The following is a 23,970-nucleotide window of genomic DNA, read 5'->3' as shown; positions in this document are numbered from 1 at the left end:
GCATGGTCTAAGTCATCATCCCACTAAATTGATAATATATTAGCGAAAGGCCACCAGGACAGTCCACTTAGTGGACGAGGCCTCATCACTCCTGCTGCCCATGGGTTTGTGTGTCCTTCGCCCTGCTGCCCACCTGTTTATTCAATGAGCAGCTTCCCTTGCCAAGCACACGTTGTCTGCTTGGCAGGCAAGTGAGAATTCTCATGGTCAGTACATACATGAAGAGTCCTTTTCCTCCAAGGAAAATGAAATGTTTCAGTTTTAACATACTACAGCGCTGGGTTGACTATCTATAAAGAAAACGGCAATCCATACATTAAACTGCCAGAGAAAAGAGGCTAGAATAGCAGCAAGTGGGTTACAGGTTATAGTTCCCAAGAGAGAAATGGTCTAAAATAAAGGAAAACTTGTTTCTAGTGACCAAGGTATATGAATTTCTTTAATCTTCAAGGTATATTTGTGCTGTATATTTTGTGGCTCCTTCACCAAAATATAGGGTAAAAAAAGTTTGAAAATTAGCAGATGAACCAAATCTCTAACCTTTCAGTAAAGACCCCAGAAGATACGGTTTATGCCGTCTCTTCTATTTATTTACATGATGTCAGAAAAAGGACAAAAATAAGCTGGGTAAAAAAAATGACTATTTTGTTTGAGGCTTTCAGATTCTTTCAGAATTCCTCTAGTGAGAAGGCTACATATTCACAGATTTCTTCTCATTCATTATATAAGAACAAACAGAAATACATGAAACTAAGGAATTGTCAATCTTCATGAGTCTATAAAAATACGGATTTTAAATTTCAAATGATTTCTATCTTTAATTTCAAGATTTTCTTTATGTGGATAATTTTATACCTTAAAAACTTTCTAATACTTATTTCCAAATCCTATTTAAAAGCAATTAATCTTGCTGTTGGAAAAAATCATTCCTGCAGATGTCGTCTTTAAAAATCTTTGCTGGCACCTACTACATTTATTCCTTACATGTCAACTGTTGAGTCCAAATGACAAATGACCCTGAATAGATAACCGGTACAAAAACCTTTAAGTTAAAGAGACTTCGTAAGCTTTTACTATTGAATAAAATTGGATATTCTCCTTAAGATCTGATAGGAATACAACTATCCCTTTCACAGCCCTGGTCTCTAATAACTTTATTAGGTTGATCATATCAGATTTTGACCTTGTTTGTCCTGGACGTGTCACATATATCTCTCATAGTGGCCAATTTTCCAAGGTCACAGATTTCTTTACACTCTGCCCTTAAGTATTGATGAGCTCTTTGTCGATTTCCCATTTGTTTTGCAGCCAGGAATCTCAGATCAGTGTTAGCACCGCAGTTTGTCCAGCCTGCATAAACCTCTTGTTGCCTTTCACATCACTCCCCGAAAATCAAGTAGCCACATGCAATGCAAAAGGAGGCTGGAAATAAAGCCAGCACTTCCTCTGAGCTTGTCGGCTAGCATACTGCACTGCATCTTTCAATTAGCATCCAATCATTTTAAGTAGTGATACTTCAGTGTTTGTGTAAGCCTGCCTTGTAGAATTTAATACTCAGACAGCCATTTTGCAAAACACAGCAGGTCCATGAAATAAGGGCTATTTCAGTGAAAGAGTCACAGAATGATAAAGCTGCTGTAAATGCTGGCGTAACTGCAACAGCTGTGTCATGCATCAAATAATTATCATCTACTCTTTTTCTAAAGCTGTTCAAAACAGGATTTAAAAGGAGCTTCTGTGGCTATCTTTAATTTGACAAACTCCGTGGTATCTCTCCCTAAAAAGATTTTTTTTCATGCCATCATTCAAAGATGAAAACAGCACTACTCTACGTAAAAGAGAATATCAACTGGTTTGAACTGATACAGACCTCTGAGAAAATACACTTCCCAAGCAATCCCAGTGCAAGCTATTTCTGACCTTATCAAAGTAACCCGGCATGAAAGATACATTAAAAAAAAAAAAAAATCTCCGGAAAAAATCTCAGAATCTCATAGACCTCAGGTGGCTGGAAAACTCATTGTACAAATGATTGATTCTCTGGCTGATCCTCAGCACAGGGATTAAAAACATCTGAAAGAGGCAACATGCACCAGACAGACACGGATAGTATTTTCAGCCCCTAGCTGCAATTTACAGCAATAGAAACTTACATAGGACACCCGTGCTCGCCTCCGATGCACCAGCCCACAGCACTGCATGAAGAGCCGTGCAGAACGCAGTCAGCGTGTGGTTTCACCGAGCTGCACTGTGCCTCCTCTTCTCATCAGAGCCACTGTCCATTTCTCCCCACCTTCCACTCCCAGGTAAGAAGCATGGGCAAATCAACACTTAGCTTCTGCCTCCTAGGTAGTTTCTAAAGACACCACTGTTTCTGCAAGCATGCCCAAACTTTGTTTTTCCCTAATTTTTTTTTCTTTTTTCGGGGAATCCGATCTCTTCTTCTTCAGGGAAGAAACTGACCAGAAATCTACCCAAAGTATCATTTATTTTCCTGAAATGACTCTTGCTAACTTACACTTGTGACTGTCCGGATCATCAGAGTTTCTTGGCAACGTTTTGACAGTAGCCATTCTCAACTGGGGAGCTTTTCAAACAGCAGAGAACCTTTGCATCTCACGAGCCTGCAGGCTCCTGCTTTTTTGCAAGAGGAGGCCTACTCCTGATGGTGTTTATGTGACTGCCTCGGAGAACGCGGCTGCTCCCGCGGCTGCTCTGCCATGATTGCCTTCCTCCCCACGCACAGATTGGCAGCAGCATCCCTGCTTCAATGTTGCCTCTGTATCACTTTGGGCATATCTGATCTGCGACTTCTCCCTCCTCCCTTTCCCCTGAAAAATTACAGAGTCTAGACTTTAATTCACTCCGGATTCCCAGGACTACACAACCACCCTCCAAATTGTCAGATGCTTCGTCTTGCAGTACGTGCTTCACATTAACCGTAGGAAGGAGTGACTTCAGGACCCAACACAGTCAACCACTATAGCTACACAGATTTTTGTGCTTTTTTTTTCCTCACTGTCAAAATGCTCATTTTCTACATGAAAGCCCATTAAATAAATGTAACTCTGGTAAGCAAAACTGATCTGAGTCAGAGCTAATTAATTAATTAGCTAATATATCACCTGTGATTTAGATACGAGAAACCCAATAAGCCTGCCTTCCAAGCCCGTGATCTCACAAATGAATATTCCTCCTAAACTGTAATTTACATCTTTTTTCTAAAGACACAGTTTGCAGACAAGGAGTCAATCGCAACATTCTTTCTAAAAGTCCTTGTACACGTCACACCTGAAAAGAGGAATGATTATGGCATTTGGGGATTAAACTATTAATTTATATAATATCAACCATTCTGATAAGCAATAATTCATGTAGCCACAGCTATCGATCCACATTCACTCCCACACCCATGTCACTTCATATACTGTTGCCACTTGAGAAGATATTTTAACTATTTCATGTCACAAATTAAGATCCCTCACCATTAAGCTCTTCAGGCAGATGGAATGTGCAAGCCTATTAATTCTCAACATTTTATTGTTCTTTCCTGAAAACCTATGACTTAAAGTAACAACTCTATTATTATTTGTAATCTATGCTATAATGATGATGATGAGGATATAAAGTAACAACTCTATATTATTATTTGTACCCTTGAGTTGAAAAAACCTGCCTTAGTTCAATGTTTTTATTTGATTAATGAAGACCTGAGGCTCCAAATGGTCAAGTGTTTTGTTTATAAATGAAAATGAAAGTGAAGCTGCTCAGTCCTGTCCAACTGTTTGTGACCCCATGGACTGTAGCCTACCAAGCTCCTCTATCTATGGAATTTTCCAGGCAAGGGTACTGGAGTGGGTTGCCATTTCCTTCTCCAGGGGATCTTCCCAACCCAGGGATCAAACCCAGGTCTCCCGCATTGCAGGCAGACGCTTTACCATCTGAGCCACTAGGGAAGCCTCTTGTTTATAAGTAGCATAAGCAATCATATTTTAAATAGCTAGTAATTTATACAATTGAAAAAGTTTGCAAAAATTCTGTGGTTTTATCCTATACTGATTAATCCTCCATATAGCTGAAGATTCAAAAGGGAATCATGGATGGACTACAGACAATGAAGTTCCTTTTGTGAATATATCAGGAGCCCAAAGTAAAATAAAATTTTTGATTCATGTTGCACATTGCATTTTGAAGTAAGTCCTAGAAAAAAAAAAGCAACATTTTCTGGAACACATAAGACAGATTTACAGAAGGTAGGATATCACTCTAGTTTTTGAAATCAACTTTAGTAAGAAAAATACTAAGTAATATAAGAGAATGTATCATTTGAATTTCAGCTTTTTCTAAGGACCCTGTATCATCCTCAACCAGTACACATTTACTAGAATAAATGAATAAAAATAAAAAACAAATTCAAAGTTAGAATGAGAGGAAAACACTGGAAACTTGATCTCTTCCATGAATCTAATTTGGCATTCACTTAACTTCCTATCCACTATGATATTATTATACACAATATGAGAGAGATCCACAGTTCATTAGAGGTACCACTCATTTTGCCATTCTAGAATCCACAAGAGGAGGCCAAACCCTAATCTGAGTTGGGAAACATTGATAGAGCACCTCTACTAATACTTGCTTGGCACTGTCCTAGGTGCCCGGAGAAGGCAACGGCACCCCACTCCAGTACTCTTGCCTGGAAAATCCCATGGATGGAGGAGCCTGGTAGGCTGCAGTCCATGCTAAGGGTCAGACACGACTGAGCGATTTCACTTTCACTTTTCACTTTCATGCATTGGAGGAGGAAATGGCAACCCACTCCAGTGTTCTTGCCTGGAGAATCCCAGGGACAGGGGATCCTGGTGGGCTGCTGTCTATGGGGTCGCACAGAGTCGGACACGACTGAAGCGACTTAGTGGCAGCAGCAGTCCTAGGTGCCACAGATAGAAAATAAACAAAATACTGTCCATTGATAACAAGGACAGGAAAAGAGAACACAGCATCTGAGTGCTATGGGAATACCAACAACACAACCCTTACTTATCCCTGGAAGGAACACTGAAGACTTATTAGCAAAGGTGGGGTATTCTTTTTTTCTTTTTTAAGATTATTTTGGGATGTGTACCATTTTTTTAAGTCTTTATTGAACTTTTACAGTATTGCTTCTATTTTATGTTTTGGTTTTATGGCCAGGAGACACATGGAATCTTAGCTCCCCAACCAGGGATTGAACCTGCACCCCCTGCATTGGAGGGTGAAGTCATAACCTCTGGGCATCCGGGGAAGTCCCACTGGGCTACTCTTTGCAGAGTGGGTAAAACTGCATCCAGTGGAAAATGGGGGCTGAAAGAATTCAGGCAAGGGAGCAGAAAATGCAAAACCACAGATTATGTACAGAATATATACAGAATAAATCTTGTTTGTATAGGATGTAAAGAAGAATGTATACAGATTCAATATTTATGATACATTCAGACAACAGAGATTTACCCCAAATCTCTCCAACTGTACTGGGTTCTCTCTCCTAAGCTCACTCCTTATGTGAGCCCATTCCATCCCTAACACTTAGTGTGGTAACACAGACATATTAGGTATGATGGATATTTGGAGTCCACTCATCATGAATTCTTTACTTCATCCTGGGCAATAGAAATGGACCTGAGGCTCCTGGGCTATGCCAGAGAAATTGTTTTCACAGTTTGGTACGGCTGACCAGGTAACCAGCTTGTGTTCAGTGGGGTAGGAGCGGAAATAACATGTGCCGAAACTTAATGTCTTCCCTTTTCTCATTCTCCCTTTCTTGCTGTCTTGAATGGAGGTAAACTGCTGGGAGCTGGGACATCTGCCTACATTAAAGGATACTTCATGTTTAGAAGAAAAGAGCAACAAGACAGAAAGCCCCTAGTGCAGTGCAGCTGGCAAACCAGCCCTATGCCACTTACATTTGGACTCTTCCGTTTGTTTTTATCATTCCATTATTACCTTTTTAACAAATTTTAAAATTGAAGTATAGTTCATTTAGCTTCCCTGGTGGCTCAGATGGTAAAGAATCCACCTTCAATGCAGGAGACCTGGGTTCGATCCCTGGGTTGGGAAGGTCCCTTTAGAGAAGGGCATGGCAACCCACTCGAGTATTCTTGGACTTCCCTGGTGGCTCAGATGGTAAAAAATCAGCCTGCAATACAGGTGACCCAGGTTCGATTCCTGGGTTGGGAAGATCCCCTGGAGAAGGGAATGGCAATCCACTCCAGTATTCTTGCCTGGAGAATTCCATGGACAGAGGAGCCTGGTGGGCTACAGTTCACGAGGTCACAAAGAGGTGGACACAAGTGAGTGACTAACACTTATAGTTCATTTACAGTGTTGTGCTAATTTCTAATGTACAGCAAAGTGATTCAGATATATATATATACATACACACATGCATTTTTTAAATATTATTTTCATAGGATTTTGAACAGGTTTTATCATAGGATATTGAATAGAGTTCCTGTGCTATGCAGTCAGACCTTGTTGTTTATCCATCCTACATACAAAAGCTTACATCTGCTAACCCCAACATCCCAGTCCACCCCTCCCGTAACCCTCTCTTCCTTGGCAACCACCAGTCTGTTGTCTATATTCGTGATTCTGTCTGTTTCATAGGTTCATTTGGTACATATTTTTATTTTATAGAGGAGTATAAGTGATTTACAATGTTGTGTGAGTTTCAGATATACAGCAAAGTGATTCAGTTATACATATACAGATGCCTATTCTCTTTTAGATTCTTTTCCCATTAGTTTCCTGGGCTATACAGCACATAAAAGAGAACCAAACCCTATGCAGGCAGACCTCAGAGATACAGAGTTCACTTCCAGATCACTGCAATAAAATGGCTAAGGTAGCAAAGTGAGTCCCTGGAGTTTGTTGGTTTCCTAGTGCATATAAAGGTATGCTTATACTATACTGTAGTCTATTAAGTGTGAATAGCATTATGTCTAATAAAACAATGTACATACCTTAAAATACTTTACTGCTAAAGAAAGTTAACTTTCATCTGAGCCTTCATTGAGTCAGTCACAACATCAAGGAATGTTGACCACAGATCACCATACCAGGTAGAATAATAAAGAAAAAGTCTGCAATAATGTGAAAATTACCCAGATGTGACCACCAAGACACAAAGTAAATGCTGTTGGAAAAATGGCACCAATAGACCTGCAGGCTTGTCACAAACCTTCAATTTATCAAAAATGCCGTATCTGTGAAGCACAATAGAGTGAGATCTGCTTATACTGTTTAAGACCCCAGCCATAGATGCTAAACCTGTATTTTAAAAGTATTGGATTGGACAAGAAGTTCCTTCAGGTTTTTCCTTAAGATATTATAGGAAAATTCTAACGAACTTTTTGGCCAACTAGTACCTCAAAGCGTTTCTGGAATAAATGCTTAATCCACAGATTGTGGAGGAGGTGAGGGGATGGGAGTGGGAACAAGTGACAAGAAGGCAGTCTCGTCAGGAGACTGGAACAGGAGATTGAGCTGGGATGAGACCGTGGGAGTCTTTGAACATCACAGCAAGGAGTTTACACTTTATCGCACAGAACCATCAAAGCCTTTCAATATGAAAATTTCCGTGGTTCTATTAAGAAATAGGAAATAAAAAAAGCTCCATCCTGTTTGGCTGTAAAAACTAGTCGATCACTCTCTATCAGTGAGAAATTTGAAGTTATTGAACTACTGTGGTTGTCTGCCCTAAATGTCTGTCTACTAAATCATGAAATCAAATCAGGTCAATAAAACTAGCTATTGGGTTCATGTAGCCAAAGCACAAACCTAATGAACTGTTAAATTTGCTAGGTTGTTAAACGTGAGATATATTAAAAGTAAAATATTAAAAAGTGACAACAAGAGGTAGAATGACATAAACAACTCATTCAATAGAACTGCAAAGGAATGCCTAGGATGTCAAGGTCAGGAATTTGAAAAGTCCTAAGAGATTTATTTCTGGGCAGTCTTTATAAAGGATGAGGATTCAAGTTTATTTGCTGGTCACTTTCTCCATTACTAGTGGTTACAAGGGATAAAGTACACAGAGGGTGTCCAACAGGATAAAGTGATGCTTTGGAGAAACTCTTTGATGACAACGAATGAAACTGTATCTGGAGAAGCTTTCAGAGAGGAGCTGAAGCTTACTTGTTGGGGCTGATGCTGCCTGAGTGCTTATGACTCTTCTGTGGCTCTGGTTTCAGGAAATGAATGGCCCTCCTCTCACCAGAGACTGCAGCCCATATACATACTCAATGAACTCTTCCTTCAGACTATGTTGTTGTTATAACTGCAACCATTCTGAATCTAGCATGTTTTATTTTTGTTTTAATGTGGGCCATTTTTAAAGTTTTTACTGAATCCATTTTAATATTGCTTTTGTTTTATCTTCTGTTTTTTCAGCCATGAGGCAAGTGGGATCTTGGCTCCCCAACCTGGGATCGAACCCATACCTCATGCATTGGAAGGTGAAGTCCCCCAGAGCCTGGAGGTTCTTAAGGGCACCAAAAACTTCTCCACTATTTTTTTTTAATTAAAAAATTTTTAATATTTATTTTTTAAATTGAAGTGTATTGTGTTAGTTTACACAATATTTGTGTTAATATTGTGTTAGTTTCAGATGCACAGCAAAGTGATTTGGTTATATATATTACTTTTTCAGATTTTTTTTTTCAAATCCAGGTTATCTACTAATTTCAGTTAAAAACAGAAACAAAAAAAGAAGCCCAACATCTACATTCATTCATTCAGTCAGCAACACAAAGGGAGTGCTATTCGCCATGTGTGAGTGTCTGCTTTGGTCTTAGTGGATAAAAAGACCAGTGAAGTAATTGTGGTCTTGGACTACAGGGAGGGAGAAAGACAAATTGAGTCCATAATCAGGTAAACATAATTAGGCACCAGTAAGTTCTCTGAAAGTACAGAATACTATGAAAATGTAGAGCGAGCAGACACCCTCTAGAATCAAATGAGGCAGGAAACTTCCCTGAAGAAGAGCTATGATGCAGCTGTCTGAAGCTAGAAAGGAATTAACCAAATGGAGCAGGGCTGAGGCAGGGGAAGGGGTCAGAGTAGCCCTGTCCAATGGAAGGAACGTTATTGACAAAGGTCTTTGTGTCAGAAGGGAGATGCTCCCTGTAAACAGCTGGAGAACAAACTAAGAGGGAGACTGGGACAAAATGAGGATGGAGAGATAGATGATGGCCACATCAGGAGATGTGAGCTGAGGATTTTCACCTTTACATTAAGAGCAGTGGGATTCTATTCATACAGTCGACAGGCATGAGCATCATTTAAACACACCTTGGTGGACTTCCCTGGTGGTCCAGTGGTTGAGAATCCACCCGCCAATGCAGGGGACACAGGCTCCATCGCTGGTCCGGGAAGATTTCACATGCTGTGGGGCAACTAAGCCTATGCACTACAGCTCCTAAAGCCCTTGCACCCTAGAGCCTGCCTGCCGCAACTACTGAGCCCATATGCTGCAGTTACTGAAGCCCCTGCAGCCTAGAGCCCTTGCTCTCCAATGAGAAGCTACCGCAATGAGAAGCCCATGAACTGCCAGCTAGAGAGTAGCTCCCATTTGCTGCACCTAGAGAAAGCCCACTAGCAGCAGCAAAGATCCAGCACAGCCAAAATAAATTTATAGATAAATAAAAATTAAAACACACATTGGTGTATGGTGTTAGAAAGTGTTCTAGTTTCATTCTTTTACAAGTGGTTGACCAGATTTCCCAGCACCACTTGTTAAAGAGATTGTCTTTAATCCATTGTATATTCTTGCCTCCTTTGTCAAAGATAAGGTGTCCATATGTGTGTGGATTTATCTCTGGGCTTTCTATTTTGTTCCATTGATCTATATTTCTGTCTTTGTGCCAGTACCATACTGTCTTGATAACTGTGGCTTTGTAGTAGAGCCTGAAGTCAGGTAGGTTGATTCCTCCAGTTCCATTCTTCTTTCTCAAGATAGCTTTGGCTATTCAAGGTTTTTTGTATTTCCATACAAATTGGGAAATTATTTGTTCTAGCTCTGTGAAGAATACCGTTGGTCCATCAACAGATGAATGGATAAGAAAGCTGTGGTACATATACACAATGGAGTACTACTCAGCCATTAAAAAGAACACATTTGAATCAGTTCTAATGAGGTGGACGAAACTGGAGCCTATTATACAGAGTGAAGTAAGCCAGAAAGAAAAACACCAATACAGTATACTAACGCATATATATGGAATTTAGAAAGATGGTAACAATAACCCTGTGTACGAGACAGCAAAAGAGACACTGATGTATAGAACAGTCTTATGGACTCTGTGGGAGAGGGAGAGGGTGGGAAGATTTGGGAAAATGGCATTGAAACATGTGTAATATCATGTATGAAACGAGTTGCCAGTCCAGGTTCGATGCACGATACTGGATGCTTGGGGCTGGTGCGCTGGGACGACCCAGAGGGATGGTGTGGGGAGGGAGGTGGGAGGAGGGATCAGGATGGGGAGTGTATGTATACCTGTGGTGGATTCGTTTTGATGTTTGGCAAAACTAATGAAGTGTTTCAGGTTTAAAAATAAAATTAAATTAAATTAAACACACACACACACACACATTGGTAATGGAGCTGAAACTAGATGGAAAGATGTCCAGAGAAGAAATGGAGACCAGCTAAGAAGCTGGTGTAATAATGCATGTGAAAGATAACAATGCCTTGTCCCTGGTGGTGGATATGGTAGGTAAGGTAAGAGGAGGAATCTATGAGATATTTGGGCAACAAAAACAGACAGGTACAGAAAATGGAAAAAAGAAGCCCAGTGGAAAAGACACTTGTGGCCCAATTCTTTCCATTCTCGATACTACCATCCATTGTGAAGCGCAGCTTCTGCTAGGGCAATCCATGATACATCTTTATTTTCAGGTCAGTCCCAGTTTGCTCCTTTTCTTGGCCAATCCTCTCTTTAGCATCCTGAGCAGAGTCTCTATCTAGTCTCTATCTCTATCTAGTCTCTATCTAGTCTCTATTTCTATCTTGCATTTACACTGGACTTGACTCTTTTAGCCACCAAAACGCACCCCTGTAATTTATTCCAATTTCTACAGACTGAAACTTCTTTCTATTTCTCACCAAGGTGTCTGGGTTCTCTTTTTATGTGCTGTTCTGAGTGTTTGTTGTGGTTTTTCAGACCAACAAGGCATTTCTTCCCAGTAAAGACAGCATCATCATTTGCTTATTCTACTCGTTTTACAGAGAAGGGCGGAAGTAAATAAAATAACTCCATGCAAAGTAATTGGAGGAGATGAAGTCATACTTTTAAAATTAATAAACATGAAATGTGCAACGAACTTAAATGACAAGTTTAAACATAGTTTGTGTTACAAAGTTAGAATACACAGGGTGCAATTCAAGACTGTGAGAAAACTATGTAACCCTAATAAAACTCAGATCTCTTGTAGTTCAATCCTATTGAAAGAAGTACAATCCAACAACAAAAATCAATTGAACATCCAAAAGTCAATTTTTCATTGCATAGCTCAGAGTGAACATTAGAGAGAATCCTATACCCTACTGCAACATTTCTCAAAAAATCCCTTTCCTTCCCTCCCTAATTCCCTTCTACCCTAAAGCCCCTGATGAGGCTGCCTTCAATTCTGGACACAAACAGACACACCAAAAAACCCCCTTCCCAGCTGCCAGTTTCCAGATTCTTTCTCCCTTAACCTGCCTGCCCCAGCCTCATATTTGGTAGATTTGCTTAATTTCTGTAGCTCTTTACTTTCTTTCAATGCTGAATAGGCAAGATATATTCTCTTTAGTATAAGAGGTAGAGGCATCGAGGAAGAAGAGGGGGAACAGCCAAGAATGTTTTTGTGTTAAATTTTTCCATATGACACTATTTTTGCAGAGAATACATTGCATCCATTCCTTTCACTCATTATAGCTCTAAGGAAATACAATACGTATGTGAAAAAGAAACCACTGACCTTTGGGTGGAAAGGGGCTTCCCTGGTGGCTCAGATATTGAAGAACTTGCCTGCAATGTGGGAGATCCAGGTTCAATCCCTGGGTCAGGAAGATTCCCTGGAGAAGCAAATGGCTACCTCCAGTGTTCTTGCCTGGAAGATTTCATAGACAGAGGAGCCTGGCAGGCTACAGTCCATGGGGTTGCAAAGAGTCGGACATCACTGAGTGACTAACACTAATATTTTGGGTGGAAAAAGGCAAGACACACTATTTATGGTGTCACATTTCACAAACAAATCTATGATGCTAACACAATAAAATATTTCACAGAAAGTATTTTGCTTTTCTGTTTGTTTGGAAAGACCAAGAAAGAAAACACACATTTTCTCTGAAGTGGCCATGAAACACTCATAGATTTGAGAATTCTTGGACAGATATATAATCCATGTGTAAAATTTTTTAAAATACCTTACTTGTCATAAAGTAAACAAAGAAATTGAGGCACAATGAAGTTAAGTCAATTACCCAAGGAAATGGCAGAGCCAGGACTTCTATCAGGAGTTTGGCTCCTGAGCTCATGGTCTTATGCTCTCTATGAAAGGTTAAAAATTCATTTTATAAGCTGACCCTGGGGTTGTACACAAAGAATAAGCTAATTAACTAATCCAATCATACAAGACATTTCTCCATCGAGAGCTCAGTGGTTCCCCTACTGGCTTCCCAAATCAAACTTCCTTCATGCAAAACTTTCCCATCTTTGAACTTGTTCCTTTCTCTTTCATGCAAAATCTGAAATTTTACCCACTGGAAAATTCATTTGATAGAACAAGTATCTTCTGACAAAAATTAAACATCTTTTAGATAGACAAGCTCTAAGCCATTTATACAGGCTCACTTACCAGAAGCCTTACTTTATATATCTGTATCTATTTTTTCTGTCTTGGAAAAGGAAATGGCAACCCACTCCAGTATTCTTGCCTGGAAAATCCCATGGACAGAGGAGCCTGGTAGGTTACATGTAGTCCATGGGGTCGCAAAGAGCCGGACATGACTGAGCGACTTCACATTCTTTCTTTCTGTATTTTTCTGTCTATGTACGCCTCACCTTGCTTCAGCAGTTAGTTTAGGCAACTTATAAGAATAAAATGTAAAATAACATTTAATTTGCTTGAAAGAGAAGAGAGAATAAAAAAGTAAAACAATAAAGCAAAGGACACAAAATGCATCCCATAATAACCAATGCACTGCCGACAAATGAGCCATACATTTGGGTCTAAGCTTCCCAGCAGCCAACTCAAGAAGGGAAACTCGGTCAGTTATGTAATTTACTGTCCATGAGCTTAAAATAAACCAAATGCTCAGAAGGATGTCTCTGCTTGGCACTGACGTGGGACCCTGAATTCTCCTGGAGGTCCCCAAGAAAAGGAGAATTGTGGAAAGTGATAAACAGCACTCCTGGGGCATCCTTAAGGGGAAATGCCACTAATGGGTGGTAAAGAGTTGCTTCTTAGACTGACCTGGACTAGAAACTAAGTCCCACACCACAGGGAATTCAATAAAATACTCTGGGGGAGTCAGGGGAGAATGAGCTGGCCAAGACACCTAACTCTGTACAGATATGGCCTGATCCCTGAGTATCAACAAGAGCAATAACCAAAAGACTTAACATCTACTGATGTGGACGTTAGGACGCATTATTCCTTTACTCCTCATATTAACTTGAAGAAGGTATCATTATTATTTATCCCTAGATTAAAAATGAGGAAACAGACTTCAGAGATTAGGCCCTACAACACATAAGCAGTAAAAATTTGAACCCAGATCTGTTGAACTCCAAAGCTCTTGACCCCAAATACTAGGCCTCCAGCGTTTCCAACAGTGATGGACTCTGTCCTTCAAACAAATCCACTGAATACTATTTCTCATTGACTGATGACCTTCTGATAAAATTAAATGACAATGATCTTAAGACTGATTTTAAGAAGCTTGTTCAACACAGATTGAGTAATCAAGCTGGGTGTATTCAGTATAATGAAAGAGGAAAACACTTAAAACAAGGTCACCCCGGGACTTCCCTAGTGGCGCAGTGGTTAAGACTGTGCTCCAGTGCAGGGGGCACAAGTTTGATCCCTGAGAACTAAGATCCGCAGGCTACATGGTGCAGCCACCAAAAAAAAAAAAAAAAAAAGACAGGCCTACACCATCTCCATTTGCAGTTGTAGTTAAAGCAAATGGCTTTTCTTCTAACCCCTTCATTTTCATAGAAACATTTCAGATAACAGGAAAAAGAAAGTGGTTTCAGCAGATGTACACTCGGGGAATAAGAACAGACCTGGGAGGGAATTGGAGCTTATGCCTGTGTGATGTTGGGTCTTTCGATGAGGGCTTCAGAGTGCAGAGATGGGGAGATGGTAACAGAAGAAGCCCAAGTTCAAAAGGAATTTGCTGTGTTTTTCATTCTACACTCAACTACAGTGTGGCTATATGATGCTCACAACCATCTGGATATATTTAATCTTTAGTTTGTCCAAAAGTAAGGCTTAGGTTGCTGAAGCCTTTCCACATTTAGACCAGACAACTTCAAAAGTGATGAGCTAAAACCGAGGGCAGACAGGCCCGAAGGACTAGTTCAAAAAAGATGTGTTAACACTCAAACAGTAATGGCCTTGCAGCATGCCATGAAATTGGCCAATTTTCACATTTCTTTAAGACTGTTTTTGGAGGATTAGACAGAAGCTGGAAAAGGCACAGCAAAGTATTTGGCTGTCCGCATTTTAGGAGAAATGAACTACATTTGAAATTACTAACAAGTCTATATGATAATAAATGCCCAAAATCACTTAGCAAGTTCTCTAAAAAACAGACTACTATATTAGGCATTAATATCACCTTGGGTTCATTTTCTATTTTATAGGTTTCCTTTTCTTTTTTACTTTTTTTTTTTTGGCTAAGAGGTGCACCACGTGGGATCTTGGTTCCCCAACCAGGGACCAAACACCCATACCCCCTACATTGCAAATGTGGAGTCTTAACCACTGGACCAGCAGGGAAGTCTGTATTTTATAGTTTTACTAATGTGCCTTTTTTTTTTTTTTAAGCTTTAATGTGCTTTTCAAAGGAAAGCATGTAGTATTATTCTTTTCTACCCTAATATGAAACTGAGTGCTTCCAGATTAATTTAATTACTTCAGAAGATGAAAGGATTGTTCTAGGAGGCCCCATTCGGTTCCGGAAGATTACTGGGTACCTCCTGGGTGTGTGAGCTAAGAAGAAGTGCTAACTGGTCCAAGGGGCAGCCAAAATTCTGTAGATAGTCACTAAACAAGACTTTGGATAGCTCCACAAAATCCAAATTTTTCCATTTAGAAACAAAGTAAGAAAATAACACTTTTAGAGTCAAATTTTGTGCATACTCTGTTAAGAGTTTGCTGAGAATTTCATGGAAATATTCTCCCAGATTGCCAAACTTTCTGTTTTCTACTAAGCTCATCTGTGAAAATAACTGATATTTTTACTATTGTTGGGTCCTTTTCAAATTATGCTGTGAGTATGTAATATAGGGTTTTAATCATTGGTTTTTTGGTTAGATAAGTGAATGAATAAATACCTTGAAATATTCCTTGACATTGAAAACACCAGGCTAAAGTCAAAGGACCAAGAATAATATACAAACAAATTTAATGAGAAAAAAATCCCTTCAGAGAAAATAAATGCAAAAAGATAATTATTTATATTAAAATATAGAGGATAGGCAGAAATGAACTGGTAATGGGAAATTTTAAAAAACAGAAAATTTGACACATTCATGAAAAAAATAGAGGAAAAATTAAATCCAATAAGACAATTGGCGAGACAACAGTCTAGGGCTAAGTTTCCCAACATAAGTAAAAAATATTCAAAGAAAAAGATTAGGGAAGAAATGCAAAGCTGATGTTGAAGAATAAGGCCTTGGGGAAAGACAAAATTAATTGGGGTTACTAGCCTAAGCTAAGACTTAATTGCTGTTTCCAGTTATTTGCTGGGCAAATAATAATAATTTGTTGGACTTTTCCATTCACTCAAAAAATATCTCTAAGCACCTTCTGTGAATCAAGCCCCATTTCAGACAGTGGAGATATACCAGTGAACAACTCAAAACTTCAGCTTTCATGGATTCAGGCAGGCAATGGAAATGAAAACAAATGTTAAGAAGTGTCAATATGCATTTTTTCTGAATTGTGTAAAGAGAGATAAAGAAGAATAGTAGAGGTCTAAGTTTCTATTATATATAAGTTGGTCAGGGAAACCCTTTTAGAAAGATGAACTTTGAGCAGAAGAGTGAGACATATGACCACCTGGGGGGAAAAATCCAGGCAAATGTCTGGACAGGGAGTGTCCTGGATCTACAGGAGGAAGAGCAAGACGGTACCTGTGGTTGGAGCCCTGTGAGCACCCAGAGGCTTGATCATTTAGGATCTTCAGGTCAGTGTAAGGACTGGATTTTATTCCAGTTGCAAACAGAAGCCATTGGTGAGCTCTGAAAAGGACACACGATTTGATTTACATCTTACAAGTGGCTTTCCGTCTGCTGTATGAAGATGCCCAGGATCTAAGTCTTATAGCATTTTTGAAACTTTTGCAATAGTTCAGGTGAGAAACAGGGGCTTGGTCTGAAAGTATTTGTGGGGGAAAACATTGAAAAGTGGTAGGATGTTGGATCAGCGAAGGCACTGGTACCCTACTCCAGTACTCTTGCCTGGAAAATCCCATGGACAGAGAAGCCTGGTAGGCTGTAATCCATGGGGTCACAAAGAGTCGGATACGACTGAGCGACTTCACTTTCACTTTTCACTTTCATGCATTGGAAGGAAATGGCACCCCACTCCAGTACTCTTGCCTGGAGAATGCCAGGGACAGAGAAGCCGGGTAGGCTGCCATCTATGGGGTCACACAGAGTTGGACATGACTGAAGTGATGTAGCAGTAGCAGCAGCAGGATTTTGGATATATTTTAGAGGTAAGGTGACAACCATGTTTTTCTCTGAATATATGACCAGAAGAGGGATTGCTGATCATATGGTAGCTCTATTTTAGTTTCTTAAGGAACGTCCATACTGTTTTCCATAGTGGCTGTACCAATTTACATTTCCCACCAACAATTCAAAAGGGTACATGTACTCCAATGTTCATGCAGCACTATTTATAATTGCCAAGATACAGAAGCAACTTAAATGTTCATTGACAGATGAATGGATAAAGAAGATGTGGTGTGTGTGTGTGTGTGTGTGTGTGTATATACACACAATGGAATACTACCCATAAAAAATAATGAAATAATGCCATTTACAGCAACATGGATGGACTTGGAAGTTATCACACTAAGTAAAGGAAGTCAGATAAAGACAACACATGATATTGTTTATATGCGGAATCTTAAAAAAAATGATATAAATAAACTTACTTATAAAACAGAAACCGACTCACAGACTTAGAAAATAAACTTATGGTTACCAAAGAGGAAAGGTGGAAGGGAACTGACATGTACACACTGCTATATTTGAAACAGATAACCAACAGGGACCTAATGCACAGTAAACAGAACTCTACTCAATACACCAAAATCACCCAAATGGGAAAAGAATTTGAAAAAGAAGAGATACACATACACACATATATATAAAATTGAATCACTCTGCTGTGCACCTTAAACTAATACATGGTTACTCAACTATACTTTAATATAAACTAAAAATTAAAAAATAAAGGTTAGGTGACAGAATGGACTCAGAATTTCATGTTGGAGAGGGAAAAAAGAGGAGCCAAGAATAAGCTAATTTGGGAAGGGGGACAGATGAGGGTTAGACAACTATGTGAGTGGTAGTTCCATTTACTAGGAAGAGGAATACTTAGGGAAGAGCAGACTTGGGAGGAGAAAATGAACGAACAAAAAACAGTTTCAAGGGGGATATGGATTTGGGGAGACCTGCTGCTAAGTCGCTTCAGTCGTGTCCGACTCTATGTGACCCCAGAGACGGCAGCCCACCAGGCTCCCCCATCCCTGGGATTCTCCAGGCAAGAACATTGGAGTGGGTTGCCATTTCCTTCTCCAATGCGTGAAAGTGAAAAGTGAAAGGGAAGTCACTCAGTCCTGTCCGACTCTTCGCGATCCCATGGACTGCAGCCTACCAGGCTCCTCTACACATGGGATTTTCTAGGCAAGAGTACTGGAGTGGGGTGCCATTGCCTTCTCTGTTGGGGAGACCTAAAGGATACCAATGTGGATATGTCAAGTAGGCAATCTAATATAAATGAAAGAGGCTTGGGTTGAGCTATAAACTTGGAAGTCAGCATATATGATCTTTAGGACCATGACCTTTAGTGAAAGTCCCTAAAGAAATATGGACAGAGAAGGGGTCTGGAAACTGATTCCTGGGGCATGGCACCACTGAGAGGTCAGAAGAAAAGGAGAACCCAACAAAGAAGTGAGCAGTGAGGGAAGGAGGGAGAAAGCTGGAGAGTGATGCTCTGCATGGAGGGGAGTAACTGGCTTTGTTCAACACCAACCAAAGTCAAGTTAGATGTAGACTAGACTGAGATCTGACCATCGTAGAGGCTCCTGATGATCATGATAGACTGCAGTCAATGAAGGGGCTTCATCAAAAGTCTGACTGAAATAAGTTCCATTAAGAAAGAGGGAAAACAACTTGCTACAGTGAGTAGAGACAGCTGTTTTCAAGGAGATATTCTTTAGCGAGGAAAAATGAAAACATGGCTTCAATAGAATATGGGAATAAGGAATGTTTTCCTTTGAATGGAGATATTACAGGAAAGAGATGAGGGAGAGGGATGCTTCAGGAGAGATTGTAGTAGGAGCAAAGTACTTGGGTGGACCAGAGGGGATGAGACCCATGCACGAAGATGGGCTCTTGATCAGTTCACCCACTGTAACAGGAAGGAGGGCAGAGGGGCTTGGGTACCACCAGGTTTAATAGAGGGAGTGGGAGGAAGGGCTTTGGGGAGAGTTCTTGTTTTCTCAGATGAAATCAGAAGAAAGGTGATTAATAGAGTGAGAAGATGAGAAAGTATTGGAGATGGAGGACAAAGGGGAGGATGTGCAAGAGGCATCTTAGGAGTGGCCAAGTGAAGGGCCAGGGAACCAGGGCTGATGAGTGGCACTGAGAGCACGTTGACATTTGTGGTCCTCAACTTAGAGAAAACAGTCCTTACAGAGTGGTTTTTCCTTCTACCATGTTCATCGACTCAAGTTCAAGCAAAGGGTCCATAAGAGTCGTGTTTAGCCTGGCTTGGGTTTCCCAGGAGTACTGGACAAAGGCAGAGAGCTAGAATAAGACACACAGAGAGAATGAGAGGGGAGGGGAGAGGGAGACAGAGGGGAGAGGGAGAGAGCGAGCTGAAAGTGTTTGCATGATCACGGTACCTACACAGAGTCAGGAGGAAAGTGAGGACAATGGGAGGGGTGATGGACTATGAAAAGATGCTGGTCATAAAGATATAAAATTACAGAACAGAATAACAGGAAGAACTTCAGATATATCAAATGAGATCACAAACATTCCTTTCTCAGATGCCTTCAAAAGAAGTTCATCTTTTAATAATCCTGCACTAACAATGGAGCAACATAGAAGCAAAGAACTGGATGAGACAATCTCATTTTTTCCCTTCCCCTGTCTGGTTTAATTAGTTGAGGAGCCTACAAGAATGCTAGATGTAACAGAAAATGGTCTTTCAATTTTAAGATCAGAGAGAGTGGAACTTGGGGAGTGTCATCTGGTTAGGGATAAAGTACTTCCAAAAAAAAAATCATGTATTTGCCCAATTATTATTTCTTTTTTTTTATTATTTTATTTTAGTTTTAAACCTCAAACACTGTATTAGTTTTGCCAAACATCAAAACGAATCCGCCACAGGTATACACAGTAGTATTTTATTCTTATCATTTATGAACCAGATAGTTCCAAAAGCAAAATAACTGAACTATGAAGTCTCCTTTTTTGAAAGAACCAACTCATTATGTTTGACATAAACATTTTTCCTCCTTCGTTTGGGTCCTAACATCAACTTAATTGGCTCTGGAGAAGTAAGGCTTTCTACTGACTTTCTTTTTAAAATTTTTATTTTATATTTGGGGCACATATTTATATATGGGGCACATTTATATATGGGGCACAGCAGTATAACAATTGTTATGTTAGGTTCAGGTGTACAGCAAAGTGATTCAGTATCTATTCTTTCTCAAAATCTTTTCCCATTTAGGTTATTACAGAATACTGAGCAGTGTTCCCTGTCTACTGACTTTCTAAGCTTAAGTTTATAGATTTGAATTTCATTTTTTCTCATTCAGTAGATTTTGGAAAGTACCAACAGATACACCTATGATCATAGTGTATGATTTTTTTTTTTAAATGTGGGACAGAATGAATAGAATCATTTGAGCCATTGGCCACTCCTAACAACTGTTCCATATCCAACACTTCATATCCCAAATGGGGGCAACTCTAAAGCAAGTAAAACATGTGCTTCTCTGTCCATTGGTTCTCGTGGGCTTCTTACAAGAGGCAGAAGCAAAAATACGCTTGAATGTTCTTCGAGAATTGGTATTAGTGGGAAAAGAGGATGCAGGGTGTCTGAGAGATTTGGGGGCTGATCAAAGGAAAAGATGTGACCCAAGGTCACACAAGCTTTGTTAGGCAACTGACAGATTTGTATCTGGGGGATGTCCCTTCCAGCCGATGTTGGTCCAGAGCCTATGGCACACAGGGATTGCTACTCAGGAGGGGAGGATGACCAGGGAATTCTCAAAGGAGAGGGGGTGGAAGCAGGGCTTACAGTATCTGCGTGATGTCTCCAAGAACATGGCAAGGAGTCTCTGGGTCAGAGACCTCAAAGAGCTGTAACCTCCTGGAGCCTCATAACCACAAGGCTCTAACTCATCTATGGCTGGCAGATGTGAGGTGAGATTTTGTAGGTTATGCAAATCAAAGAGGCACAAAAGGGGTCAACATCTGCTCGTTTGGGCTATGTTTAAAACAACTGGATATATACAAATCTGAATTTGGCACCAGCCTGCTTTTGAGCTAACAGATTTCAGCTCTCAGCGAGGAAATAAACAACATAGGGATCAATACACAGGGGGCACCTTTGGCTTATTTATGTGACAGAGAAAGTAGGGAAAATATGGTAAAAAAATTTTTTTTAAAAAATAGAGAACTAGGAGCTTATTGGTTTCCCCTTTTCAAAATTCTGACGTTCTCCAAGGTTGTCAGCATTATAGCAATGGTTTAACATTTATGGAACGCTTCCTATGTGCGAAGCACTATTTTTTTTCTTGTAACTTTCACACCAATTGTTCAAGCTATATTTTTGTACCTATTCACCACATAGGAGGGCTTCCCAGTTCTCTTGTGGTAAAGAACCCGCCTGCCAATGCAGGAGATGCAAGAGACAGGGGTTCGATCTCTGGGTCGGTAAGATTCCCTGGAGGAGGGCATGGCAACCCACTCCAGTATTCTTGGCCAGAGAATCTCATGGACAGAGGAGCCTGGCAGGCTAGAGTCCATTGGGTCGCACAGAGTCAGACACGACTGAAGCAACACATATGCACGTACCACACGGGAAGGGCTTCCCAGGTGGCTCAGTGGTAAAGAATCCACCCGCCAATGCAGGAGATGCAGGTTCAATCCCTGGTTGGGAAGGTCTCCTGGAGAAGGAAACGGCTACCCACTCCAGTACTCTTGCCTAGGAAATCCCATGGATGGAGGAGCCTGGCAGGCTACAGTCCATGGGGTGACATGGAGTTGAGCACGACTTGGTGACTAAACAACTGTTACTACCACGCAGGAAAACTGAGCACAGAGTGGTTACTTAACTGGCTTAAGCTCACACAGCAAGGGGAAGTGGAGTGGGGCTTCAATGCTCAGAAGTCTGAATGGAGAGCTAATGTTTACCCAGTAATGACCCAGCCAATCACTGAAGGCTTTTTCCCTTGGGGAGCCAGGGGGCGCTGGAATTTTCCGCTTAGAGCCATTTTCTGGATTCCTGGAGTGGAACAGCCAATGAAGCATCCTTTCCGAACATTTCCTCCTCAGGTCACAGTGAATGCTCACTCTTCACATCTTTTCAAACCAGCACCACCCCAACACACACACCAGGGATACCCTCAGATTGCTTCCCAACTCCTGAGTAATATAAGAACAATGCATATTTGAAAGCACAGCCAAAATAAAAATAAATGCAAATTCTTGAAGTAGGAACACTTCTAACCCTATGCCTTGACCTCTCCAGGATTTTAAATTTATTTTTATTTGTTTACTTTTTGGCTGTGCTGTGTGGCACGAGAGATGTTAGTTCCCTCACCAGGGATTGAACCCGTGCCCCCTGCAATGGAAGCACAGAGTCTTAACCACTGGGCTGCCAGGATTCTAAACCTCTCTTAAATTAAAACTCTATGCTCTGCCCTAGAATATACCTTGCAGGAGTGGATAATGCCTAGTTGGAGCTGACTTTCTTGATTCTTGGTGGAAGAGAGGTAACCACATGGCTAACTTCAAAGACTAAACACATTCTGTACTCGTTTGGCCAAAAAGAAAAAAAAGAACACCGGCAACAACACTGCAGGTTTACTTCTGGCAGTTTCAGCCTGGTTCACCTAGAAACATACAACAGACACACGGTGGGTAGTTTTACATACTGTGTGCCTACATTGGTTTCCCACTGACAAAGGTCTGTACCGTCAAAGCTATGGTTTTTCCAGTAGTCATATACGGATGTGAGAGCTTGTCCATAAAGAAGGCTGAGCGCCAAAGAATTGATCCTTTCGAACTATGGTGTTAGAGGAGACTGCTGAGAGTCCCTTGGACAACAAGATCAAAGCAGTCAATCCTAAATGAAATCAACTCTGAATATTCATTGGAAGGACTGATGCTGAAGCTGAAGCTCCAGTACTCTGACCACTTGATGTGAAGAGCCGACTCATTGGAAAAGACCCTGATGCTGGGAAAGACTGAAGGCAAAAGGAAAAGGGGTGACAGAGGATGAGATGGTGAGATAGCATCATTGACTCAACGGACATGAATTTGAGAAAGTTCCAGGAGATAGTAGAAGACAGAGGAGCCTGGCGTGCTATAGTCCATGGGGTCTTAAAGAGACAGACACAACTTAGCGACTGAAAGCAACAACAAGCTGCTGTAACAAATGATCATAAATGCGTTGGCTCAAAGCTACACAGATTTATTACCTAACAGTTCTGGAGATCAGGAGTCTAAAATGAGTCTCACTGGGAAAAAAAATCAAAGTGTCAGCGGGGCTGTGCTCCTTCTGGAGTCTTGAGGGGAAAACTTGTTTCCTTGCCTTTCCCAGCTTTGAGAGGCAGCTGGGTTCTTGTTCTTTGGCTCCTGGTCCCTTTCCAACTCAAAGCAAGTGATTGCATCCCTCTGACCTCTGCTTCTATTGTCACCATCTCTTCTCTGATTCTGTGTCTCCTGTCATCCTTGTGATTACATTAGACCTGTTGGGATAATCTGGGATAATCTTCCCAGCTTGAGATCCTTAACAAGATCTGCCAAGTCCCTTTGGCCACATCAGGTAACATCCTCACAGGTTTGAGGGCTTCAGATGTGGACTTCATTAAGGGGACATTTGTCAGCCACTGGGCTTGTGTGTGCTGGGCAGCAAGTCCTCCTTCTTCCAAGGATGCTTCTCTAACCCTAATGACACTCAAGTCCTCCTAGATAAGGTTGACAAAAGGATCAGGGAGGCTGTGCAGAAATGTGACCTTTGCTAATGAAATCAAAACCCCCAGATAAAACTGCTGAGGTGTTAACGGAGGTCTCTGCTCTGAGCATGAATTGGTATCACGTTTCACCCGCAGACGCCTGGTGATTTTCTGAAAAAGATAGATTACTTTGCACATTAGGAAACCTCACATTCTTCAGGGTCCCCCATTGCCACTGACAATGGAAGTTGGGAAATGGTCTCACCATTTTAATGTGA

General features: G+C 40.7%; 1 protein-coding gene across 4 annotated transcripts in view; it reads right to left on the bottom strand.

Moving 5' to 3' along the window:
* The window catches only part of CACNB2 (calcium voltage-gated channel auxiliary subunit beta 2), a 428,799-nt gene that overhangs the window by 283,726 nt on the left and 121,103 nt on the right, over positions 1 to 23,970 (bottom strand). Inside the window, exon 2 of one of the 4 annotated variants that reach the window (XM_055543956.1) lies at positions 16,392 to 16,499. The exons of the other annotated variants lie outside the window; for them this stretch is intronic. The gene's annotated coding sequence lies outside the window, so the exon portion shown is untranslated. The remainder of the gene's footprint in view (positions 1 to 16,391; positions 16,500 to 23,970) is intronic. 4 annotated transcript variants of the gene reach the window in all.

Source organism: Bubalus kerabau, chromosome 13 (genome assembly GCF_029407905.1).
Source record: "Bubalus kerabau isolate K-KA32 ecotype Philippines breed swamp buffalo chromosome 13, PCC_UOA_SB_1v2, whole genome shotgun sequence".
NCBI classification, from domain to species: Eukaryota; Metazoa; Chordata; class Mammalia; order Artiodactyla; family Bovidae; genus Bubalus; species Bubalus kerabau.
The sequence above is the reverse complement of the archived record's forward strand: the minus strand, read 5'-3'. Positions and strand labels throughout refer to the sequence as shown.